We start from the raw sequence: 24816 nt of genomic DNA, 5'->3' as shown, positions 1-24816 counted from the left end.
AGACATTATTTGTATTGTACAGTAAGGGAGATATTCAAATGTCTCACTGGTACTCATTAAAGAAAAAAAATAGTATGGGAACCTTCTTTTCTCCACTCAACTTCTTATAACCGCTTCTGGGTCATGATGTCCTTGACATTCAGCAAAATGGACTGTGTGAAAATGAATCATTATAGAGCGTTAAGTTTTTTAGAAAATCTAAATTCCCACTGCTTGGATTTTTGCTTACTGGTCCTTAGTAGTTTAGTAGTGTAGTGTGTTTGGGTTTGAAGTTTGCCTTCCTTCCTTCCTTCTTCACTATTAACTTGGTCAAGTTATTTAATTTTTGGTGTCTCAGTTTCCTTTTCCATAAAATTATGATAATGACAATCTCTGCTCTGTAAGGTTATGATGAGGTTTGTGTGATGCTAAATGTATATCATTATATATACATAGAAAATGCTCAATAAGTGTTTTCTGTTATTATTTTTCATTATTATTATTTTAAAAGATTTTTATTAGCAGATAGAGTATAGAAAGAGACAGGGACCTCAGGCTTGAACCTGGGAGCTAACCCATAAACTAGAGTTAAAGAAGGAGCTAGCAAAGCCAATAGAGGAGGGCTGAAGAAGAACTAGAATATCTACACAAAACACAAGGGAGGAGATATCTTTTACAAGGGATAGTCAACCGTTTCAAATACATCTGCAGAGGAAACAAGGATGATTAGGTTGAGAAGTCTATTCATTTTTGTTCAATTGCTTCTTTTTTTTTATTTAAAGATTTTTATTTATTTATTGAGAGAGAGAGAGAGAGAACATGAGAGAGAGGAGGGTCAGAGAGAGAAGCAGACCCCCTGCTGAGCAGGGAGCCCGATGCGGGACTCGATCCTGGGACTCCAGGATCATGACCTGAGCCAAAGGCAGTCGCTTAACCAACTGAGCCACCCAGGCGCCCTGTTCAATTGCTTCTTGATGGCGATTGAGTTTTTTCAATATTTACATTCATTTTCCCAGCATGGTGCCTGGCTTATGGTAAGTGGTCAATGTATATTTGTTAAATGAGTGAATGGAAAGGACATCAGAAAGGGGAATTTCCCTGGAGTTTTCATGACAGAAATCAGATTGCAAAAGGTAAAGAGTAAGTGGATGATGAGAAGATGGGAGGTGCCAGTTGAGGAAATGGTTATATCACAGGTGGGAGAATTAGGATAGTAACTGAAAGAAGTCACAGGGTAAATAAAGGGCCTTTTAAAAACAATATGGAGGGGGTGGGCAACCTGGGTGTGTTTTTAATGTAGAGAGAAGACAGCAGTAGAGAGGAAGAGATTGAAGAGGCCCCAAAAGAAGGGGTGAATGATGGAATAAGAAATAGGTTGGGAAGAAGAGAGTATAAGTGGAGAACCTCATCCTCTGTGATTTAGGAAACAAAGGTGTGACCGAGGTGATGTTCAGGGATAGAAGGGAGGAACCATGAGAAACCTTGTGTCAGGTGGTCTAAGTATCCTTGGTATTGGAGAGAATAGGTGGGGCTAGGGATTTGAACCAGAAAGATTGGGAACACCTCTACAGAATGCTTTGTCTCTGATCTATGGTGTCGAGGAGTGGGCCCACTGGCCTTAGCCTTTGGCTAAGGGTTTCACATATTCCTTGGGTTCTGAAATTATTTCTGAAGAATATTTTGTAGATTTGTAATTAATTTAAGTCATTAATACTAAAGCTGGGAGAAATGTAGATAAATATTTTAAGAACCAAGCAACACTTTCATAAAATGGTATAAAATCATGTTGGGTTCTAAGAATGTTGGTTATTATCAACAGTCACTTTGGCAGAGCATAATTAATTTTATTTCATTTACTCTCTCAATGCTAAGGCAATAACATTTCTAAATCTAGAAGAGATGTGTTAGTGTTTTCATGACAATAATTCACATGTATAAATTACTGGTTTATAGGCACACACCTTGCAAAAAATCACTATCACATTTGTAGCCCTGTGGATTCCAGGGTTTGAATTTAATCAGCCTCTGTTAAACAGTTTTTTAGTGAGTTCTTTTTTGTGCTTTAATTTTTTTTGCCTCATCATTTTTTTTTTTTCCCGGAAGAGAAGGATTCACTGTATGTCTGCATGGGAGCAACTAAACTGAATCTGAGCCAAAAGTTTCAAGTTGATTTGGTCCATTTTCCTTAGAGTTTTGGGATTCTTGTAACAGGAAGAAGCTGAGCAATAGAAATTGGCTACAGCTAAAAACTGCACAAGCACGTAGTCCCCATCTCCTCTAGCATACAAATAAATGACACTCGGGTTCTAAAATACACAATACTTATCCTGCCCCGAAAGCACCATTTTATAATCAGCAAGAGTGTATGTATATGGGAGGGAGAGTCCCTCAGTATGGGGATGTTTCTGTTACAAGAGGTTGCTTAGAATTTCTGGGTGTTTTTACTTCCACAGCTTTTAACATCTAGATTTCATCCTCAAGATCTCTTTCCATTTGCTTCAATGGAGCAATTTTTGTGAGTTTCGCCATTTTAAATCTGGATCAAATTTAATACTTTGTGCTTCCTTCAATTCTGGGATAGCCTGTAGCTTTTAAATTGGCCAGTTTATAACAAAAGCTGATTCTTTTTTCCCTTGCAGTTCTTCATGATTTTTCCCTTCCATTCTGCTCTTTGGCAACAAAAGAACTCTTTAGAAACTTCAATGTGTGGTTTAAAATCTGAATTTCGGTTGCTGGGAGTTTCAAGGTTTTTCACTTTTTGTTTTTATAACTACAGCAAGATGTTTTGATTTTTTTTTAAAGATTTTATTTATTTATTTGAGAGAGAGAATGAGATAGAGAGAGCATGAGAGGGGGGAGGCTTAGAGGGAGAAGCAGGCTCCTCGCCGAGCAGGGAGCCCGATGCGGGACTCGATCCAGGGACTCCAGGATCATGACCTGAGCCGAAGGCAGTCGCCTAACCAACTGAGCCACCCAGGCGCCCAAGATGTTTTGATTTTTGAGAACTCATTCAACAACTATCAGGCTTATTTTTCATGGATTTTAAGTTACCGTTTAGGGGCGCCTGGTTGGCTCAGTCGGTTAAGCATCTGCCTTTGGTTCAGGTCATGATTGATCCCAGGGTCCTGGGATGGAGCCCCAGTCCGTGTCTGGCTCCCTGCTCAGTGGGGAGCCTGCTTCTCCCTCTCCCTTTGCCTGCCACTCTGCCTGCTTGTGCGTGCTCTCTCTCTCTGTCAGATAAATAAATAAATAATCCTTTAAAAATTTCATTACTGTTTAACATCTCTGTCCTTTGTGTTCAGTACATACTTTGGGTATGAGTTCCTGAGATTCAGGTGCTACCACATTTTATTAGATTGTAAAGATACAATTTTAACTTTCAAGCATATAGATGCAAAGGCTGCATTCAGATAGTTATTTTTCTGCCCACAGTAAGTTTTAAAACTGATCGAGTTTCCTTCTTCACTTGGACCAATAGATAAACTTAAAACCAAATCTGAAGCCCACTTTCAGTAACTTCATGTACCATAGGTGTACATTTCTGGTGGCTGATCTTCCCCTCGATTTTTACTATTTTCCATTTGCCCTGTTTCTTTAAACTATTTGCTTTTTCTTCTTTTATATATGCTTATGACTTCAAGTCCTTGGCAGAAGGAGGTGGGTGATGAGTAGATACATATAAATGGTGTCTATAGCATGGACTTCCTATAACCTCCCAGTTTTCTGGAAGACACTTTAGGAAATTTGTTATCACCTCCTAAACCAGCACTTCCAAGGATATGTTTATCTGGTCACTTCCTAAGAGGTTCCTGTTCCATTCTTACTGTAACAAGTACAAGCATCTCTGTGGAGGAGCCACACTGCATATATCTGGGGAAGCTTCCACCCACATCGGCTTTTATTATTTTATTCCTGAAGGGTCAATAACTTTGGAGAATTGGGCCTTTGGAACAGAGTTGTGGCAAGTGCCTTAAGGTAGGGCCATGCCATCTATACTCATGGCCACTGCTTAGTACCGCTGTAAGTATTGTAATATTCAGAAATGTCTTGCTGTCAACTCTCTGAATATGCTCCAACTTCTGTCTTTTGTTAGCTTGAAGCATAAATGCTTACCTGAAGTAAGGTAACGGGAGATTATGTGATACTGCTAGGACATTTAAAAAAATGGATTTTGAAAGGCAAAGTCCAAGAATGGCCCTACCTTTTTGAGAATCTGCATTCTATAACCTCGAGTCAGCAAGCACAACTTGAATCGAATCCTCCAGAGCCAGAACAGAGGTTGGTATATTTGAAATGACCTGTAGATCTTGGGGCCAGGTGCCATCTGTGCTCTGTTGACTCAGTTGGTCAGAACTCTGCATATTTTGAGCAGGATTAATATTGGTAACTGCCCTTTTGATTTAGGAGACATTTAGCAATACTATTTCACCATCTAGAAGCTTTTTCTGGGCCATTAAAAATGTTAAATTGAATCCAGTCAAGAGTGCAAGAGTTACCATGTTCTCCATATACAAGGTGATTCTGCAGAATATTATTGAAGAAATCATCAAGCAATATTGAGTCTGATGGTGCTACTCAGGGTTGTAAGCACTGAGAGCTGTTGATGAGGATTTTGGTATTTACATTTTTGATCTAAGGCTGGAAATGTGCTTCTTTAGTACTTTGACAATTTTATACAGTAGGTTGATCTCCGATGAAGTTAGTAAGATGAGAGATATTAAAATGGCACACGTTTGTGACCTACAAATGGCCAAGAACACCTTATGAGTCTGCCTAGCATTTTAAAAGTCTATTTCAAGGCAAAATGGAATATCTTGGCACATTTGACCTTACCACACTAATCTAGCACCAGAATTGCTTCGCCACAACACACACACATTATACAAAAACATTGCCTTGCTTCCCAGAAGAGGAAAATTTAGGAGCTCCTGAAGGGAACAGGCTGAAAGTTTCTATTTAGCTGGCAGTTGAGATTTGAGATGTTATTTAGGCCCAGGTCGGGGAGTAGGCTGATGGGGCAACAAGTGGTTAACCTGACCAAGGCTGATAAAGAGTGGGTGCTGGGTGTCAGAGCATAGCTGAGCTTTCTGCTGGAGACAGGATGGGCCTCTTGTGATCTATCTTGTTTTTGCCTGTCCTTCTGAACTCCCTTGTTCTTTCTTAAAATTGAATAAATTTTGCATGTAACATTGTGTAAATTGAAGGTGTACAGCCTGTTACTTTGATAAATTTATATATTGTAATATATTGCCATTATAGTGATATTTATGACCTTACATAATTATAGTACAATTTTGTAGTCTATAACTATTACACTGTACATTAGTGCTCTATGGCTTATTTAGGACTCATTGCAAGTTAGTGCCCTTAAACAGCATCAGTATTATCCCCCGGTGCTCCCTCTCCCCTGGTAGCAACCATTTTACTCTCTGGGTTTTTTTTACAGGTTTGATTTTTCTTTTTTTTAATATTCCACATATAAGTGATATTATACAATACTTGTCTCTCTCTGTCTTAACTTATATCACTTACCATAATGTGCATAAGGTCCATCATGGTGTTACAAATGGCACAGTATCCTCCTTTCTGATGGCTGAATAATATTCCTTTGTGTATATTTACATCTTTTTTTATCCATTCATCCATTGATGGGCATGCGACAATCTGATAAAAAATGGTCAGGAGACCTAAATAGACATTTTTCCAAAAAGGACATCAAACTGGCCAACAGGTACATGAAAAGATGCTCAACATCGCTAATCATCAGGGAAAAATGCAAATCAAAATCACAGTGAGATATCACCTCACAGCTGCTACAATCATCAAGAAGACAAGAGACAACAGGTGCTAGAGAGGATGTGGTGAAGAGGGAACCCTTATACACTGTTGGTGGGAATGTAAATTGGTGTAACCATTATGGAAAACCATATGAAGGTTCCTCAAAAAATTTAAAATAGAAATGCCATACAATCCAGAAATTCCACTTCTGGGTATATATCCAAAGGAAATGGAAACGGGATTTTGAGGAGATATCTGACCTCCTTTATTCTTAACCTATAAATAGCAATCTTAACTTTGACTTCCTGTGTCCCTGAAACTTTCACCTCTGGAAAACCATAGCTTGACATCCCAGTCTCAATGTTTAAAACCAGCCATGATAAAATGATTTCACCCCTGCCCCAATGCCTGATAGTTTCCTGATAGTTTCACTTCTCTACTTGATCCTCGACCACCTCGAAACTCAGATAAACCCAGTCACTGTTATTTAGAGAGAAGGGCCTGGGTCCTAAAAACTTTATGAAAACGTATTTAAAGTAAAAAAAGAAAAAGAAATAAATATATAAAATATATGTATATATTTCTCTTGTGCATCATGTTGCTAAGAGATATTAAAAATATTTAACAGGGGCACCTGTGTGGCTCAGTTGGTTAAGCGGCTGCCTTCAGCTCAGGTCGTGATCCCGGGGTCCTGGGATCAAGCCCTACGTCGGGCTCCCTGCTCCTCGGGAAGACTGCTTCTCCCTCCCCCTGCTTATGTTCCCTCTCTCGCTGTGTCTCTCTCTGTCAAATAAATAAATAAAATATTAAAAAAAAATTTAACCATCAGAACACAATGAATACCAACAGTCAAGGTGACTCTACAAGTCCTGAAAACTTTTAAGGCTGTAATTGTGCATATCAGTTGAATATCAGCCTTGGCCATAACATTTCTACCAGATGAATCCTAAAGCATTTTACAAACATAAAGCCAGAATTTAATTAATCAATCAACCAATTAATTAAATGCTTATTGTAAACTTACTATGTGCCACACACTGTGTAAAATACTGGTTGTAATAAGACTAGGAGCTAAAGGAATTTTATAAGCTATTCCTATAATCATACGAGGGTTGGAAACTATGTTAAATTTCCTCTGAAATCTAGAAAAGTAAATACTCTGGGCTGATGGGAAACTCTGATCTTAATGATTTGGACAATCTAACAGTGATAAGCATTGGGTTTTCCTTTTTATAAGATCAGTAGGAGAAAGATTTAGAATGTTTTTTTTTTTCTCCATTCTGGGACCCCAGAGAGCTGTACGGGAAGAGTCGAGTTAACTAAACCCTTACAAGTAATGCCCATGAAGGAGAGAGAATATCATCTGCATCACCATAAGGAAAAGAAACCTTCATATCACTTCTGGATTTTCACAGTTTTCTTAAATTAACAAGAGCTTATTTCAAACAGCATTATTTTTAATTTCTTCAGATGCTTTGATAGTTGGTGAGCAGCTGAAACTACAGACTGTAGACAAGACAGAAGGGAGAAAAGACATTCAAGGTGAGTACTGAGGAGAGTTTGTATGCCTAATGATCAAGAATTATCTAGAAATCCTGTGTGGTGGTGGTGGGGGGTCTCCCACCAGGCTGGGACCGATTATCCAGATGTTGTGGCTGGACAAAATGATGTGGGAGGGTTTGCTCTGCAGGAAATGAGCTTGACGAATGTTCCTTTACTTCAACACGTGGCACACTGAGCACATATATTCCTCTCAGGATTGTATTTTTATAGCAAAGCCAAAAAGAGGTAGGAGTCCAATGATTCTCTCTTTTTTTTTCAAATTAGCATTTATTTTGGATGTCTTCTGAATAAGTGAAACAGGAGCTAAAATATCAGGCATTAGGAAACTCCTGTGAAATAAATACCTCTAAGAACTTTCTGGGTGCCATAAGAGCTTTGAAAATCTTAGAGAGCCTGAAGTTTTCTGGACATCCTTGAAGGTTCCATACATTTAGTGAAGGGAATCATCAATTGTTGATTGAAGGCAGAAACAATTTTTATCCTTACTTTGTTTTCTCAAAAAATTCTCTTCCCTCATGATTTCTCTTCCCCGGTGATGAAGAAAAATAAATGAATTATTTTGTCTGATTTTCCTCCTGGGCAGGCAGTGTTTACTTGGAGTAACCCCCTGAAAGCTTGGTCAGAGCAGTTGAGAAGGTATAAACAATTCTGCTGAATGTAAAAGGAAGATAACTTAATAACTGTTTAGGCCTCTTTAGTTGCCTTATTTATGCCTTTAAAAACTTATCTGTGGAGGAAATTACACTTCTAGGAATAGCAGTGATTTCAGGATTCATCTTCATAGTGTCCTTTATCATGGATAAAATGCCTCCTCAAAGGGGGACTTCTTTTTTTTAAAGATTTTATTTATTTATTTGAGGGAGAGAAAGAGAGAGAGAGCACGAGTGGGTGGAGGGGCAGAGAGAGAGAGAGAATCTCAAGCAGACTCCCTGCTGAGCACAGAGCCCATATTCAGATTTGGATTTGGATTCGGGCTCAATTTCATGACCCTGAGACTATGACCTGAGCCAACACTTGGTTTTGGCCAAATTGGCCAATTGGCCAAAACCAGGTGTTGGACACTTAACTGACTGAGCCACCCAGGTGCCCCCAAAGGGGGAATTTTTAAGTAAATATGGTAGTCATGAATCTCTGTGCCAAGTTTGCCAATAAAAATGTCCTTTCAGACATTTCACCAAGAATAGTAAAATACATTTGAATATATTTCATTTTTTTTTGCTGGTCCTTTTTAAAATTGAAGTATAGTTAACATACAGTGTTACATCATTTTCACATGTACCGCATAAGAATTCAACAATTCTATACATTTCTCAGTGCTCATCAAATAAACATAGTTCATTTTTAAATAAAAACACATAAATACATTTGTTGTACTTTATGGATGATACTAAATAGTTTACTTTAGTGGTAGTACATCTAAATACCATGTATTTGTTAAAAAAGGACTCTTCTGAAAAGAAATAAAAGTTATAACCCTTTGCTTCTTTCCAGTTCAGATAATGTCTACATAATGTTAATCTTAATTAACAAATTACATGCTTTGGTCCTCGATGAAACTATCTGAGGAAACAGAGTATCCTCATCTACATACTAAAATTGTCATATTGCCTAGAAGTCACTGGTTGCATCCATACAGGTTGTAGCATCCACAAAATTCTTTTTTTAAAAAAGATTTTATTTATTTATTTGACAGAGAGAGAGAGATCACAAGTAGGCAGACAGGCAGGCAGAGGCAGAGGGAGAAGCAGGCTCCCCGCTGAGCAGGGAGCCCCATGTGGGGCTGGATACCAGGACCCTGGGATCATGATCTGAGCCAAAGGCAGTCGCTTAACCGACTGAGCCACCCAGGTGCCCAACATCCACAAAGTTCTTATAATGACTGCATCTTGAGAGAGAGCCTAGCTGTTCTTTGTTGAACAAGTATACAGTTGTTAAATGTTTGGGGACTTGTTTCTCAAGCTTCGGAAATCAAAGTGTCTTAAACTTTCTTGATTGTGAATCTTCAGGGAAGGGATTCAAATTAATTTAATCATTTTTAAAGCACCTACTAAATTGTCAGTACTCTGCCAGGTACTGCATCTGGAAAGGGAGATAAATGAAGTAGAATGCTGCCCTGTTTATTTAGAGCGCAGATATTTGGCACTTGCAAATGTCTAGAATATTTGCAAACTGAAGTAAATAAAGAAGCCTCCAAGTGCAACCATTCTTGTTCAAAATAGCTGAGAAGATGCAATGTGTTTGGCTAATCTTCCAAGCAGAATAAAGGACTGTTCTGTTTGACTAGTGATGATGGCTATAGGAGTCAAAAATTGATAGTGACAAAGTATTCCAATTTTCATAAAATGGAAACAAAAAATAAAAGTAAAGTTTATTCTCACCAAAATGTACCCAAACTGGGGCAAAACTTGTCGTTCTGCACAATTTTTGGAAAAAAATGCTTAAAAGGCTGAAATAGTCAAGGACTTTAATTTTCCCAGGACTTCTCTTAAACTTTTGATATTCAAATCATTTTCTTCCATGTGTCTTTCTTGGTATCATCCTCTTTAGTTTCCCTTTTTCATTCTTCTTTTGTTCACTGGACTTACTCTACCAGATCTTCAGTTGTCGATGGTGTTGCGTATGATCAGAGTAGTTCTTCAGCAACACTTTTATCAACTGCATGAAATCCTAAATGTTTTTCAAGATTTGCAATTTCACTCTGAAATTGGTTTGCTTCGCATTGTCTGACAATATCAGAAAATCTGCCAGACAATGGTCAACATAGGTTCATACTAGGCAGGAAGAGATGCTCGAGTAGAGACTAATTTTATAGGTGGTCAGTTGATTCATGAATAATTTGTATTATGATGACTCTTCCTTCTCCTCATATCCTCTCTTTTTTTAGAGATTTTACTTAACTAGAGAGAGAGAGACAGCATAAGGGAGAGCACAAAGTGAGAGTGAGAGGGAGAAGCAGACTCCCCGCTGAGCAGAGAGCCCAACTCGAGGCTCGATCCCAGGACCCTGAGATCATGACCTGAGCTGAAGGCAGCTGATTAACCAACTCAGCCACCCAGGCGCCCCCTCCTCATATCCTCTTAAATCTGGGGACCTGGATAATGGATACTCAGATAATGAAGACCACCTGTTCTTGTGTTTCCTACAAGCCAAAGCAAATTCAGAGCTTTTATTATTATTATTATTATTATTATTTTTATTTGAGAGAGAGTAAAAGTGAGAGAGATGGCAGAGGGAGAAGCAGACTCCCCTCTGAGCAGAAAGACTGGTGCGGGGTTTGATCCCAGGACCCTGGGATCATGAGCTGAGCCGAAGGCAGATGCCTAACCTACTGAGCCACCCAGGCGCTCCAAATTCAGAGCTTTTAAATGAGATTATTTAATGCAAAATTTTTCTGTACTATTTCATTATCAAAAGGAATGTACTTATCTTTTAAATTGAAGCCTTAAGCATATACTTTTATTGTTCTAAATGTTAGATGTGAATGGATTCTGTCTCCTCTAAACGATTGTGAACTTCTCAAGGACAGGACATCTGGTAGCAAAACATAGAATATATCTAACATGATAGAAGAATACTTTTTGAGGTAGCACTCAGCCTAGAAGTTGTTCTTTTTCTGTTAAAATCCAGGGTGCCTTATAATATTGTCTCCCAAACTATGTTCTTTGGTATTCTTGTTTTCTATGAGAAGTTAACAAAGTTTCCAAGAGAAAACATTTCCATGTTCAAAGTTAATTTGGGAAAGGAATGTAAAAATGTGTACCTGCTATGGAAAACAGTATGGAGTTCCCTCAAAAAAAATTAAAAAAAAATGGAACTACCATATTATCCAGCAATCCCACTATTAGATGTTTATCCAAATCAGGATCTCAAAGAGGTACCTGAACTCCTATGTTCATAGCAAGACTATTCACAGTAGTCAAGATACGGAAACAATCTAAATGTCCATCAGTGGATGAGTGGATGAAAATTTTATATACATAAAATAAAATATTATTCAGCCTTTAAAAAAGAAGGAAATCGGGGCACCTGGGTGGCTCAGTTGGTTAAGCGACTGCCTTCAGCTCAGGTCATGATCCCAGGGTCGTGGGATCGAGCCCCGCGTCGGGCTCCCTGCTCGGCGGGAAGCCTGCTTCTCCCTCTTCCACTCCCCCTGCTTCTGTTCCCTCTCTCGCTGTGTCTCTCTCTGTCAAATAAATAAATAAATAAAATCTAATTTAAAAAAAAATAAAAAAGAAGGAAATCTTGTCATATGCTACAACATGGATGAAACTTGAGGGCATTATGCTAAGTGAAATGAGCCAGTCGTGAAAAGACAAAGACTGCATGATTCTACTGACATGAGGTATCTAAAGTAGTCAATTTCCTTTTTAAAAATATTTTATTTTTAAGTAATCTCTTCACCCATCGTGGGGCTCAAACTCACAACCCCATTATCAAGAGTTGCATGCTCTATTGACTGAGCCATCCCAGAGCCCTAAAGTAGTCAATTTCTTACAGAAAATAGAATGGTAGTTGCCATGGACTGAGGGGAGGCGGGGAAGGGGGGTTGTGGCTCAGTGGGTGTACGGTGTCAGTTTTGCAAGATGAAAAAGAGATCCATTGCACAATAATGTACATATAGTTAACACTACTATACTCTACACTTAAAAATAGTTAGATGGTAAATTTTAGGATGTATTTTTTGCCACAATAAAAAAATTAATGTGGGAAATAGCATACATTGAATCTTCCTCTAGGTATTTTCTTGAATATTAGTGTATTATTAGTGTTGAGCATCACTCCCATAGGGAAATTTGTTTACCTTTCTTTAACCCACGATTTCCCAAGCTCATTTGACAACCAATCTTTTTTTCATTGTTAGTGAGGAATACTTCTTAACATTCTGGCAGACATTAGTAATGTGTGGACTAGCAGTTTGGGAAAAATGCTGCCCTACAGAGGTCCTACCCCACCACAGCACAGAGTGAAGAAAGTATAAATTCAGTTTTGGAGATAAAATATTCAACAGAGCACATACTGGAAAGCCTCACCACTTTTAGTTCTTTCAACATTTATAAAAGTCATTGTAGTAGGAAATAAAAATCAGGAGCTATAGAAATATATTTGATGAAAACTGTGCTTAGGTCAATGATTCCCAAACCTGGCTGCATCTGCTAGGTCACTTTAAAAAAACACAGTTTAGGCTTCTCTACCCAGAAATTCCGATTTAATAGATTTGAAGATCAGCCAGGTTTGGGAATCATGGCATTAGAAGTTTGGATCTTGAATAATTGCATACAGAGAGATTGAAAATCATTTGAGATTTGCATTTTTGCCCTGATATAAGGAAATGAGGGCACAGATCACGGATGAAGAGAGGATAACAAAAGATAAAGATGACTTGGACTAGAACCAGAGCACAGAGCCTTTTGGCTAAGGTTTTCATGAATTCCTAAGAAAGGACTGGAAGTAAGTCAATAGCCAAATCCCTTTTAGTGATGCTTGAAATTATTTGTATTTGGTTTATACATATTCATGATAAAGTTAACTGCTTAATAAATTACACACATAGTCATTACATAGGGTAGGGTTTTCAACCTGTAGGTCATGATTTAAGCATTTTGTCTGTTATTTCTGATGTATGAAAACTGCTGTTCTCCTTTGATAACTGTAATCAGGATTTCTTTTCCCCAGAGTGGGCAGACAAGCTAGAAGTTCTTGTCCACTGGTATTATACCAAGACCTATTTCTTTCTAGGTTATACTCTCTACGTGTTAGACAAATACTGAAAAAGAGAGTCAAGGAATCAAGTTGTTAGAAAAAAGATCTTTAAGAAGAATAAAAATAAACATGAAAATATGAGGATATAGCATACAAATAACCTTAGGCTGCAAACTTTCTTGTTAAATCAGCATGAACTCAAACCCTATCAACACATCAGCAATTTGATAGGTTATAGGAGAATATGGATCACAGCAACACAAATCAAATTAATAGAGTTGATTTCAGGAGCCACATGATCTTTTTGAAAAAATATCTCAAAGCTGAAATGGTGGGGCACCTGGCTGGCTCAGTCAATAGAGCGTGTGACTCTTAATCTCAGGGTCGTGAGTTCAAGCCCCACATTGGGCGTGGAGCCTACTTAAAAAGAATTTAAAAAAGAATTTAAAAACTGAAATGGGGGCCTCAGTCTGGGAATTTTGAGTTAATGCATACTCAACATGGACTGAAAGGTGCTAGAACACCAAACAAATGATACCTGCCCCCATAGCTGAGGGATCCTAATATCCTAAGGGATTTTATTTCTCTATTCTAATGTTTTATCTCTGACCTTAAAAAAAAGGAAAATGAATGTGGGATGGAGGTAGCCAACAGGTGCACCAGCTGGAATGCTTGGCTTCAAATACAAGCCCTGCCACTTGCTGAATGACATTGAATTAGTTGCTTTGCCTCTCTCAGCCTCTCTCCTCACCTGTAAAAAATGGGATTATAATTACACCTATCTCGTAGGGTTGTGAGTTTTATTTATCTTTTAAAAAGATTTATTTATTATTTTTAGAGAGAGAGAGCGGGGGAGAGGGGCAGAGGGAGAGGGAGAGAGAAACCCAAGCAGACTCTGTGCTGACCATGGAGCCCAAAGTGGGGTTCAAGCTCACAACCCTGAGATCAGGGCCTGAGCCAAAACCAAGAGTCCGACACTTAACCAACTGTGCCACCCAGGTGCTCCTAGGGTTGTGAGTTTTAAATAAGATAATGTAGGTAAAGCCCTCAGAATAGTACCTGGCCTGTGGAAAGTACTCAATAAATGGTAGCTGTTATCATTGTCAGTCATTGATTTCTCGCCATGAGCAAGTTTGAACCTCTTTCCTGAGCCAGGATTCTAGAGACAGTAGACAGTGTGGGTGAGTCAGGGGCTAGAAAATGATGGGGAACAAAATTTACTTGCTAAGGATTAAATCTATCTCATGGCATTCCAATTCAATCTTAACTTTTTTTCCCCACAGTTTGGATAAATCTCATTCCACATGATGTTTATTGTACTCCATCTATAAGTCTATTTTACATGATAAAATTAGCTCTCTTGACTGCATCGGGAAAGAAAATATCTTTGATATGCTAATTCTAATTTTTATGCCAGTAATGACTCCTGATAAATTATTTCATCTCTTAGACCAGAGCACTTAAAATGGTAACTGCAAAGGAGTACTGTTAAGGGTGTCAGAGCTCATTTTCCAGGAAGTTGCTGTCAGAAAAGAAGACATCACTTAAGCCAAAAGAAAGCCTTTCTCAAGATTGGCATATTTCTTATCTCCAGGAAAAGCTGTTGGGGGGTGGGGGATTGGGGCTTAGTGTCTAGGCTGACAGGCAGAATTAGGTACTTTTCAGGTGCTGAACTCTTTATTTTAATGTTGTCGTCTATGATATTTGGATTTCTCAGGCCACCCAGAAATGCTCCTAACCCATGACTTTTATTTATTTTATTTTTTTAAAGATTTTATTTATTTATTTGACAGAGAGAGAGACACAGCGAGAGAGGGAACACAAACAGAGGGAGTGGGAGAGGGAGAAGCCGGCTTCCTGTGGAGCAGGGAGCCCAATGCGGGGCTTCATCCTGGGACCTGGGATCATGACCTGAGCCGAAGGCAGACGCCCAATGACAGCCACCCAGGCGCCCCTGACCCATGACTTTTAATTGGTTTGTTTTGTGACTCAAATGTACACTTGATATACTGTAGGTCACCATGTCAAATCCCCTGTTAGATTTTAATTATTATGATTGTACAATTGGGGAGGTAAGGAATGGTCAAGGGAAGAGGCAAATCTCCCAAGACACAGCCTAAACTCTTCATCCTCTGCCTGCCACCTGCATTAGCTCCCACCGTTCCCCATCCCATACATTCTTTTCCTTGTCCATTATCTGCCTAAAATGCTCCATGGTTTCTTGTTCCTGCTTCTTTTCTCATTTATTAATTCATTTCACAAATATGTCTTGAGCGCCTGCTATGTGCAATGAACTGCACTCGAAATTGGAGTTAGGAGAGTGAATAGGACAAATGTTGTCCTGGCTTGAAATACTTTTTGTTCTTCCTATCTTTAAACATGTCCACCATCCTTCAAGACCCGACTCCAAGTCGTCCTACTGTATGTACCTCTCTCTGATTAACTCAACCCTCAGGACCTCTTCTTGCTCTCAACTAGCACTTAATTGGTATACCATTCATTTGACTCTCATCATATACTCTATTTTCTAGTAGTTGTTAAAAATACCTCTGGCCCGGGGTGCGTGGTTGGCTCAGTTGGGTAAGCATCCCACTCTTGATTTCAGCTCAGGTCATGATCTCGATCGGGGGCGTGAGATTGAGCCCAGTGTCTAGCTCCGTGTTCAGCGGGGAGTCTGCTTGGAATTCTCTCTCCCTTTCCCTGTGCCTCTCCCCCAATTCCCATGTGCTTGTTCTCTCTCGCTCTCTCTTACTCTCAAATAAATAAATAAATCTCTTTTTAAAAATGCTTCTGGCTGCAAATAATAGAATGCCTAATTAATAGCAGCTGATCCATAGGGCTGTCAAAAAGGAGGTGGCCCAGGGGCACCTGGGTGGCTCAGTCTTTGGGCGTCTGCCTTCTGCTCAGATCATGATCCCAGGGTCCTGGGGTCGAGCCCTGTATCGGGGTCCCTGCTCTGCAGGAAGACTGCTTCTCCCTCTCCACTCCCCCTGCTTGTGTTCCCTCTCTCGCTTGTCTCTCTCTGTCAAATAAATAAAATTAAAAAAAAAAAAAAAGGAGGTGGCCTCAGAATTGATCTGGCGTCTTAAAAATGTCATTAAGGAGTTTGATCCTCCTGCTGCCTTCCTCAGTGAGCCAGTGAAGTCTTCCCTCATAGTTTGAAAATGGCTGCTGATGTTCCAAGTACCACATCGTTACATTATAGCATCCAAAGCAAGATGTAACCGTGGTACCAAAAGAGCCTCCTGCTTCCATGATTTTTTCAGAAGCCAAAGACAATTTATAGACACTGGCAAAGGGGTGTGGAGTTGCCATTCCTGGCTTAAATCATTATGGTTCACCTCGTAGATCTGGACATATTGCTGCCAGAACAATATTGGGGATCTGTTAGGAAAAAAAGAGGGAGAAGTGACTGTTGGCTAGGAAACCAACCCCATATGCCACTGTGTTTATGATTTTGATTTGTACATTTATTAGCTGTGTTACCTTGGACAAATTAGCTACCCTTTCTAATTCTCAGTTAATATATCTACAAAATTAGGCATAATAATACCTATCTCATCGGGCATCAAATGAAATAGTGCTTCTAAAAGTGCCTCACAAGTAGCAGACCCTCAAATGCTCTAGAATAGCAGACCTCCAACCACGCTCCTAGATTCTCATCTATAGTCTTTGTCTCAGTTTACACAAATAATTTTATGAAGCTTTGTAATGTTGGTTCTGTGTATATGCGAAGTAAGTGATTGCCTATGATTGTAATACACGGAGTATTAAAAGAGACTCTCAAATCTAAAAATGCCTTCTTCACAATTCCTGTGGCTCACATCTCCTGTTATAATTCAACGATCCTTAGAAGGATAACGCAGAGAAGTATTTATCAGGTAGTAGTGTGTTAGTGTGAATTTTGTGATCAGATCTTTTTCAGTGATAACTTAGAGTAAGTTGAAGGATGAGGGATTGATTTAGAAACCACATACAGTATGATTAGCTTAATTTTTTTTTTCATTCGAGTTCTAGAGCTCAGGATATAATAAGTAAGTTCATACTAAGGTATAATATCTAACTCCAATCTAATGTGTTAAATAGCCTAATCATGCGTAGACTTTCACAACTAGGTCAGACTCTGGAATCACACAGTTCTGAGCTTGAATTCCATCTCTCACTCAGAGTGTGATTGTCAGCAACTTACCTAGCCTCTCTGTGCTGTGTTATCTACCTGTAAACTATTGAAACTAGTACCAATAACCTTATAGAGTTCAAAGCATTAGACTATATAAAAGGGCTTAGTGCAGGTCTGGTACACATTAAGTGTGCCCAAATGTTCACTAATAGTATTGTTATTTATTAATATAAATCTTATCATAAAAAATATAAATCTTATCATTAAAATCATCTTATAGTATAGAAATAGCAGAGAAGATGATTCTTATCTTGCCTTTGAAGAAATGGACACATAAAATTTAACTCATTTGCCTTACATCTATCTCATAGGAAGGTAATGATAGAGCCGGGACTAGAATCTAGGCCTTTAGCACAGAGCCAGAGGTTCTTCCACCTGGATTAAAGAGTCAAAGACCTCTGTGCTCTTCCTAACAAAAACTGATTCATAATGACAAAGCTAATTTGTGGCAGCTATTTTGATAAAAGAACAGGTTTTTTTTTTTTTAATTTGTTTTTAAAAAAATTTTTAAATATATTTATTTATTTATTTGAGGGAGAGAGAGAGAGAGAACGGGCTGGGGGAGGAGCAGAGGGAGAGGGACAGGTAGACTTATGCACTAAGCGCAGAGCCCAAAGCATGGCTCAATCCCAGGACTCGGAGATCATGACCTGAGCTGATAGCAAGATTCAGACGCTCAATCAGCTAAGCAACCCAGATACCCCAAATACTGGGTTTTTTTTGTTGTTGTTGTTGTTTTAATTAACAAGCAACGTATGCCGCAAACATTTGTGGCACTTCTTCTATCCACCACTTCATCCTTCTTACCCAGTCTCAGGAGGTATCAAGCTCACACATGGAGAGTGGGAGTCAGAAGTGTGGCAAGACGGTCTGTGGCAGGACATAACCTTGTTGGTCTTTTTCACTATTATATGCCCAGCACTTAGCATAGAGCCTATCACATGGTAGGTGCTCAATAAATACTTGCAAGATAAATGAATTGTTTGGTATTTTTTAAGAGCTGAAAATGTAATGGTTAGAGTTTTCTTTTTTCTTTTTATTTTCAATTTGTATAAAAATATCATGAACCTACCTGATTTTTACAATCGGATCATTTGAACAACATGTGTCTTTCCAAAGACATTTAGAACATAAGAATGAACTAGCCAGGCTGGGATTTGTAATTTTTCCAATCCAGATCTGGACTTTGGACAAGGTTTCATTTCATACAGAGTTTGACTTTAACGTTGGTTTTCTCTCAAACTGCTCACAAATCACTTCCTGCAGTGAGAGCTAATTTTCTAAAGGAGCAGCAAAGCTCAGTCCTTGGGGGCAAATTCAGCTATGTCTTTCTGGCTTTTTGAGAAATGAAATGTTTAGACAGTGGTTTAACTTTTTTCTTAGATCAGTCAGCACAGATATAGTGCCTTGAAAAGTAAATGGATGAAGTAACCCTGAATTAGGAAAAGATGACAGTCTCTTTAACAATGGGCATTCTCTAGTCAAAACTGTCATTATTCTCTGTGCTCCTGGGTGGCTCAGTCGGTTGAGCATCCAACTCTTGGTTTTGGCTCAAGTCATGATCTCATGGGTCGTGAGATCGAGCCCTGCATTGGGCTCCATGCTCAGGAGGAGTCCACTTGAGATTCTCTTCCTCTGCCCCTTCCCCCACTCGTGCTCTTTCTCAAATAAATAAAATCTTAAAAAAAAAAAAAAAAAAAAGACTGGATGGTCATTATTCTCTCCCAACACCTCTACTGGGATCTGATAGTGTTTCTGTTTTCTCCTCTATCCCTCATCCCAGAAAAAGGCTTCTTCTCAGTCATTTTAGACATCACAGTAAATATAAAATTGCTCATTAATTAATTCACTCCTCTGTCATTTTGTTCACTGAGTGTTTGCTTTCTGCCAGGCACTGGTAGAAATCCTGAGGAGTCAGAGAGGAGTGAGGCATAGTCCGTGCCCTCAAGGAATTCACAACCTCATGGAGGTAGACAGACAAGCAAACAGATAAATTATAAAGCAACAGAGTTAAGTTCTATTACTGAGATATGAGCCAAATGCTGTAGGAACCCAAACTCTCTGTCTCCCAAGAGTATCTGATTTATCATCTTTATCTCTAATTCTGAAAGAGAATGCAAAGTCCTCATTAAATTACTTCAAGCCTCATAGAACAGGCTGGAGAGATATTTTTGGCAAAGGGCACCTTCCTGTTGTCCCTGGAATAACATGAAGAGGCTGCATACCCCATCTTGCTAATAACAGTATGTCTTCCAGCAAATTAATATAACATCTGGCTCAAAAGGAAGTACTCCCATCAGTTAGCTGGAAGAAAGACATGTCTTCTACAAGATATCTGAAGCAGTTCTGCGGATGAAGGTAGCGTGACACAGAGGGCTATGTATTTTGGGGGACTGCGTCTAAAGCAATTGTCTCACCTGGCATGGCAAGTTTAATGGAAACTAGGCTACTGAATAACTAGAAAGTAAAAGAGTTTTTATGAGCACTCAGAATGAGAAGTCGTTGGGTTTTTTACCAGTCCAAACCGTCCCATTCAGAAGTACTCTTTTTCCTTCTGCAAAGGGATCCTGCCATCCCACTGCTCAACAGTGCGGAAGGGCCCCTGAAATCAGGTCCTCTGCCTCTGGGTCTGAGGGGTATTACATATGACCTGCCTAACAGTGGAAAACTTTTAACAATGTGGCCTGTTAACAAAATAACAAACAAACAAAAAGCAAAACAGAACAGTAAACAAAAAATATCTCTTCTTCAGGGAAAGTGTGTTGGGGAACCTACACATGAGGAGTATTGAGTTTGTCATGGACTTGTAGGATACTTTACCTTTAAGTAATGTATCATTTTGTCTTTCCTTAATGCTAGAATTAGTGATGATATAGTTTTCTTGGGGATGTTGGTGTCATATACGGACACAATCTTTGCCAAACCATTAATCTCTTAGTAATAGTATGAGGAAACAGTACCATGCTGTCTAGATTGGAATATCATTTATTTTAAGGTATATTTACAAGTATGTTGAAAAATTTAGGACATCTGGTACTATAGACTGAATGTGTCTCCTCCAAATTCAAATGTTGAAACCCAATTCCCAATGGCATTAAGAGGTGGGGACTTTGGGAGGTGATTAGGTCATGAGGGAGGAGCCCTCATGAATGGGATTAGTACTCTGATAACAAAGGAACTCTAGAGAGCTCCTTTGCCCTTTCCACCATGTGGGGACAGAGCAAAAGGATGGCCATCTATGAACCAGAAAGGAGGCTTTCATCAGGCATAGAACCTGAGACACCCTGATCTTGGATTTCCTAGACTCCAGAACTGTGAGAAACATATGTTGTTTAAACCACTCGGCCTATGGCATTTTTGTTATAGCCGCCCAAAAGGACTAAGACATGTGGTTTCCAGTCCAGCGTGTAAGGAGTTTAGAAGTTGCCACTACATCCTAGCAAGTGAAATGTAGAACAAACTGAAAAATTAACAACTCTTCTTAGATCCATCAGAGAAGTAGAGTCACAGGGCAAACTGCTACTCCCAAAATTGGAGAGACAGACAGGTGAATACAAATAATCACATCTTATCAGAGCAGAAACCCGCAAGCAGAAACCTCTGCAAGAACCAGTGATGGGGTAGGAAACCCTGAATTATAATGGACAAATTTCAGGATGCTTAATGTAGACAAATCAGAGAGTTCAAAACTCCAGGAGGACCCAGGCATAGGGAGGGATCCATGCTTTTGTGAATGTTATCTCAAAGAGCTTGACCTGGTTTTAACAGTGAAAATCAGAGAAAACTTCCCTTATGATTTTGGCAGGGGGAGGGGAGAAGTAACCATTTGAAATTAGCCAGAACATTCTATTCTTCTTAATAAGGCCTTCCCTCAAGATAAATTATTTCACCAGAGCCTAAACTATTGGGTTTTGTTTTGCTTTGTTTTGTTTTTCCGAGATTAACCAACTAGAGGGAAGGGAAATAATGCAACTCCTCTCTGGCCTTCCACATGGTAAAAGGGAAGGACCCAATTCTAGCCCTCTGTATCCGTTCTGTGCCACCTAACGGGGTAAAATAAATGGAGAAGCACTTGTGAAGTTCACAGTCCAGAGGCCTAGGCTCACTAAAAAAACAGAAATCTAATCATAGGGCTATACAACATTTGCACTCCCCCTCCCCCACAACTTGCCACCACATTACTAAAGGCTTATTTAGAGCAGCATCTTTTACCCAGTACATCATGTCCAGCTATCAAGGAAAATGTCAAGGGAGCACAACAGGACTCAGATATGACAGGGACATTAGACTTCTTAGACTGGGAATTTAAAACAACTATGATTAATATGCTAAAGGCTCTAGTGGATAAAATAGATAGCCTACAAGAACAGGTGGTAATGTAAGCAAACAGATGAAATTCGAAGACAGAATAGAAAATAAGTGCTAGAGATAAAAAACACAGTAACAGAAATGAAGAATGCCTTTGATAGGCACAGTAGTAGCCTGGACATGGCTGAGGAATAAATCACTGAGCTTGAACATATCTTAATAGAAACTCCAAAAATGGGAAAGTAAAGAAAAAAATAGTGAAAAAAAAAAGAGTAGGATATCCGTGTATATGTGTAAAGTGAATACCAGAAAGAGAAGAAAGGAACCAAACAAATATTTGAAGCAATAATAACTGAAAATTGCACCAAATTAATCACAGACACCAAACCACAGGTCCAGGAAGCTCAAAGAACATCAAGCAAGATAAATAACAGGGACAACAACAACCAAAAAACTACACCTAGGCATATTATATTTCAACTGCAGAAAATCAAAGATAAAGAAAAAATCTTGAAAAAAAAGCCAGAGGGGGGAAAATACCTTATCTATAGAAGAACAAAGTAAGAATTTACATCTGACTACTCAGAAGCAATACAAGTAGAGAGTGGAGTGAAATATTTAAAGTGTTGAGAGAAAAAAAAAAACACAGGGGCCCCTGGGTGGCTCAGTCTGACTCTTGATTTCAGCTCAGGTCATGATCTCAGGGTCATGGGATTGAGCCCTGCATCGGGCTCCGTGCTCAGTGGAGAGTCTGCTTGAGATTCTCTCTCTCCCTTGCCCTCTGCCCCTGTCTCCGCTCAAATGGGTGCATGCGTGCACTCTCTCTCTCTCTAAAAAAATAAATAAATCTTAAAAAAAGAAAAAAAACCCATCTACTTAGAATTATGTATCCTACAATGGAATGTATTCCATTCTTCAAAAGTAATGGAAGACTCAGTATTGCCAAGATGTGAGTTCTTCCAAACTTGATCTATAGATTTAATGCAATCCTAATCAAAATCCCACTGAGTCATTTTATGGATATTGACAAACTGATTCTGAAGTTTATAGAGAAACAAAAATTCCAAAATAGCCAACACAGTATTGTAGTACAAAAACAAAGTTGGAAGACTGATACTACCTGATTTCAAGAGTTAATATAAAGTTACAGCAATCAAGAAAAGGTGGTATTGGCAAAAGAATAAACAAAAACAGGAAAAAGGTAGAGAGCCCAGAAATAGATTCACATGTATATAATCAATTGATCTTTGACAAAGGAGCAAAAGCAATAAATGCAGGAAAAATAGTCTTTTTAACAAAAGGTGCTAGATCAACTGGACATCTACATGCAAAAATACAAATCTAAACAGACTTTACACTCATTACAAAAATTAACTCAAAATGGATTGTAGAGCTACATGCAAAATGCAAAACTATAAAACTCCAAGATTAGCATAGGATAAAGCCTAGATGACCTCGGGTTTGTGATAGCTTGTTATATACAACTTCAAAGCAAATTGAATCCAACAATGAGACTATTCAATTTGTCCAAAGGCACTACCTATGGGACCAAAGGTATGATCCATGAAAGAAATAATTGGTAAGCTGGACTTTCTTAAAATTGAAAACTTTTGCTGTGTCAAAGACACTGTCATGGGAATGAGAAGATAAGCCACAGACTAGGAGAAAATATTTGCATAAGACATATTTATTAAAGGACAGTTATCCAAAAAATATACACCCTAAAGTTCAACAATAAGGAAAAAACAACCTGATTTAAAAATGGGCTAAAGCCCTTAACAGATACTTCACCAAAGAAGATATATGGATGGCAAAGAAGCATATGAAAAGATGTTCCACATCTCTCTCAAAATAGATAAAGTAAACTTTAAAGTTTTATAAATTTGAGATTTACAGAAAAATTGTGATGATAACACAGAGTTCCCATATGCCCAACACCCAGTTTCCCCTATTATTACTGTCTTATGACAGAATTGGTACATTTGTCACAATTAATGAACCAGTATTGGTACATTATAATTACCTAAGTCCAGATTTTAGTCAGATTACCTTAGTTCTTTTTTTAATTGAATGTTTTTTTTTGTTCCAGGATCTCATGTAGGATACTAAATTATAATTAGTTGTCATATCTTAAGCTCCTCTTGGCTGTGACAAGTTCTTAGTCCTTTTGTTTTTGGTGACTTTAAAAGTGTTAAAGAGTATGGGTTAGGCATTTTGTAGAATGTGCCTCTATTTTGATTTGTCTGATGTTTTTCTCATGATTAGACTGGGGTTATGGGTTTTAGGGAAAAAGATCACAGAGGTAAAATGCCATTCTCTTCACATTATGTCAATGGTATATAACGTCAACATCAACGTTAATGTTGATGTTAATCACCTGGTTGAGGTGACTCAGCACCCCTCCCCCCATTTCTATACTACAGTTTTTGGAAGGAAGTCACTGTGTATAGCCCATATACCCTTAAAAAATGGGTAGGGCTTCTCCATTTCCTTGAAAGTAGAATATTTACATAAAGTATTTGGAATTCTTATGCATGTGGGATTTGTCTCCTCTTCCCCATTCATTTATATCAGTATGGACTCATGAATTTGTATTTAATTTTTGGGTTATAATCCAACATAATGTTTTTATTCTGTTGCTCAAATTGTTCCAGCTTTGATTATTGGGAGCTCTTTCAGTAACTTCCTATATCCCTTTGGCATACCTGATCAGACTCTGTGTGTGTGTGTGTGTGTGTGTGTATGTGTTAGTACTTACTTTCTGGCACCAAAAGATGCTTTAAGCTCACTTCTGTATTTTCTGCCCCAGGCCTAAAATCAGTCATTTCTTTAAGGATCACTAATTATGGTCTTAGAACCCAAGATCTGAGCATTGGGTGTATTCCCTGGTCTTATTTTATGACTCATTTTTCTCTTCGTTCCCTTTAAAAAAATATTTTTTTAAGATTTATTTATTTATTTGAGAGAGAGAGAGAAAACAAGGGGGAGGGGCAGAAGGGGGAGGGAGAGAGTCCCAAGCAGACTCCACGCTGAGCACAGAGCCCGACATGGGACTTGATCTCACGACCCTGAGATCATGACCTGAGGCGAAATCAAGAGTCAGACACTTGGGCGCCTGGGTGGCTCAGTTGGTTAAGCGACTGCCTTCGGCTCAGGTCATGATCCTGGAGTCCCGGGATCGAGTCCCGCATCGGGCTCCCTGCTCGGCAGGGAGTCTGCTTCTCCCTCTGACCCTCCCGACCCTCCCCCCTCTCATGCTCTCTCTCTCTCAGTCTCTCTCTCTCAAATAAATAAATAAAATCTTTAAA

Source organism: Leptonychotes weddellii, chromosome X (genome assembly GCF_054177405.1).
Source record: "Leptonychotes weddellii isolate Sample4059 chromosome X, ASM5417740v2, whole genome shotgun sequence".
Taxonomy (NCBI): Eukaryota; Metazoa; Chordata; class Mammalia; order Carnivora; family Phocidae; genus Leptonychotes; species Leptonychotes weddellii.
This window is presented reverse-complemented; position numbering follows the sequence as displayed.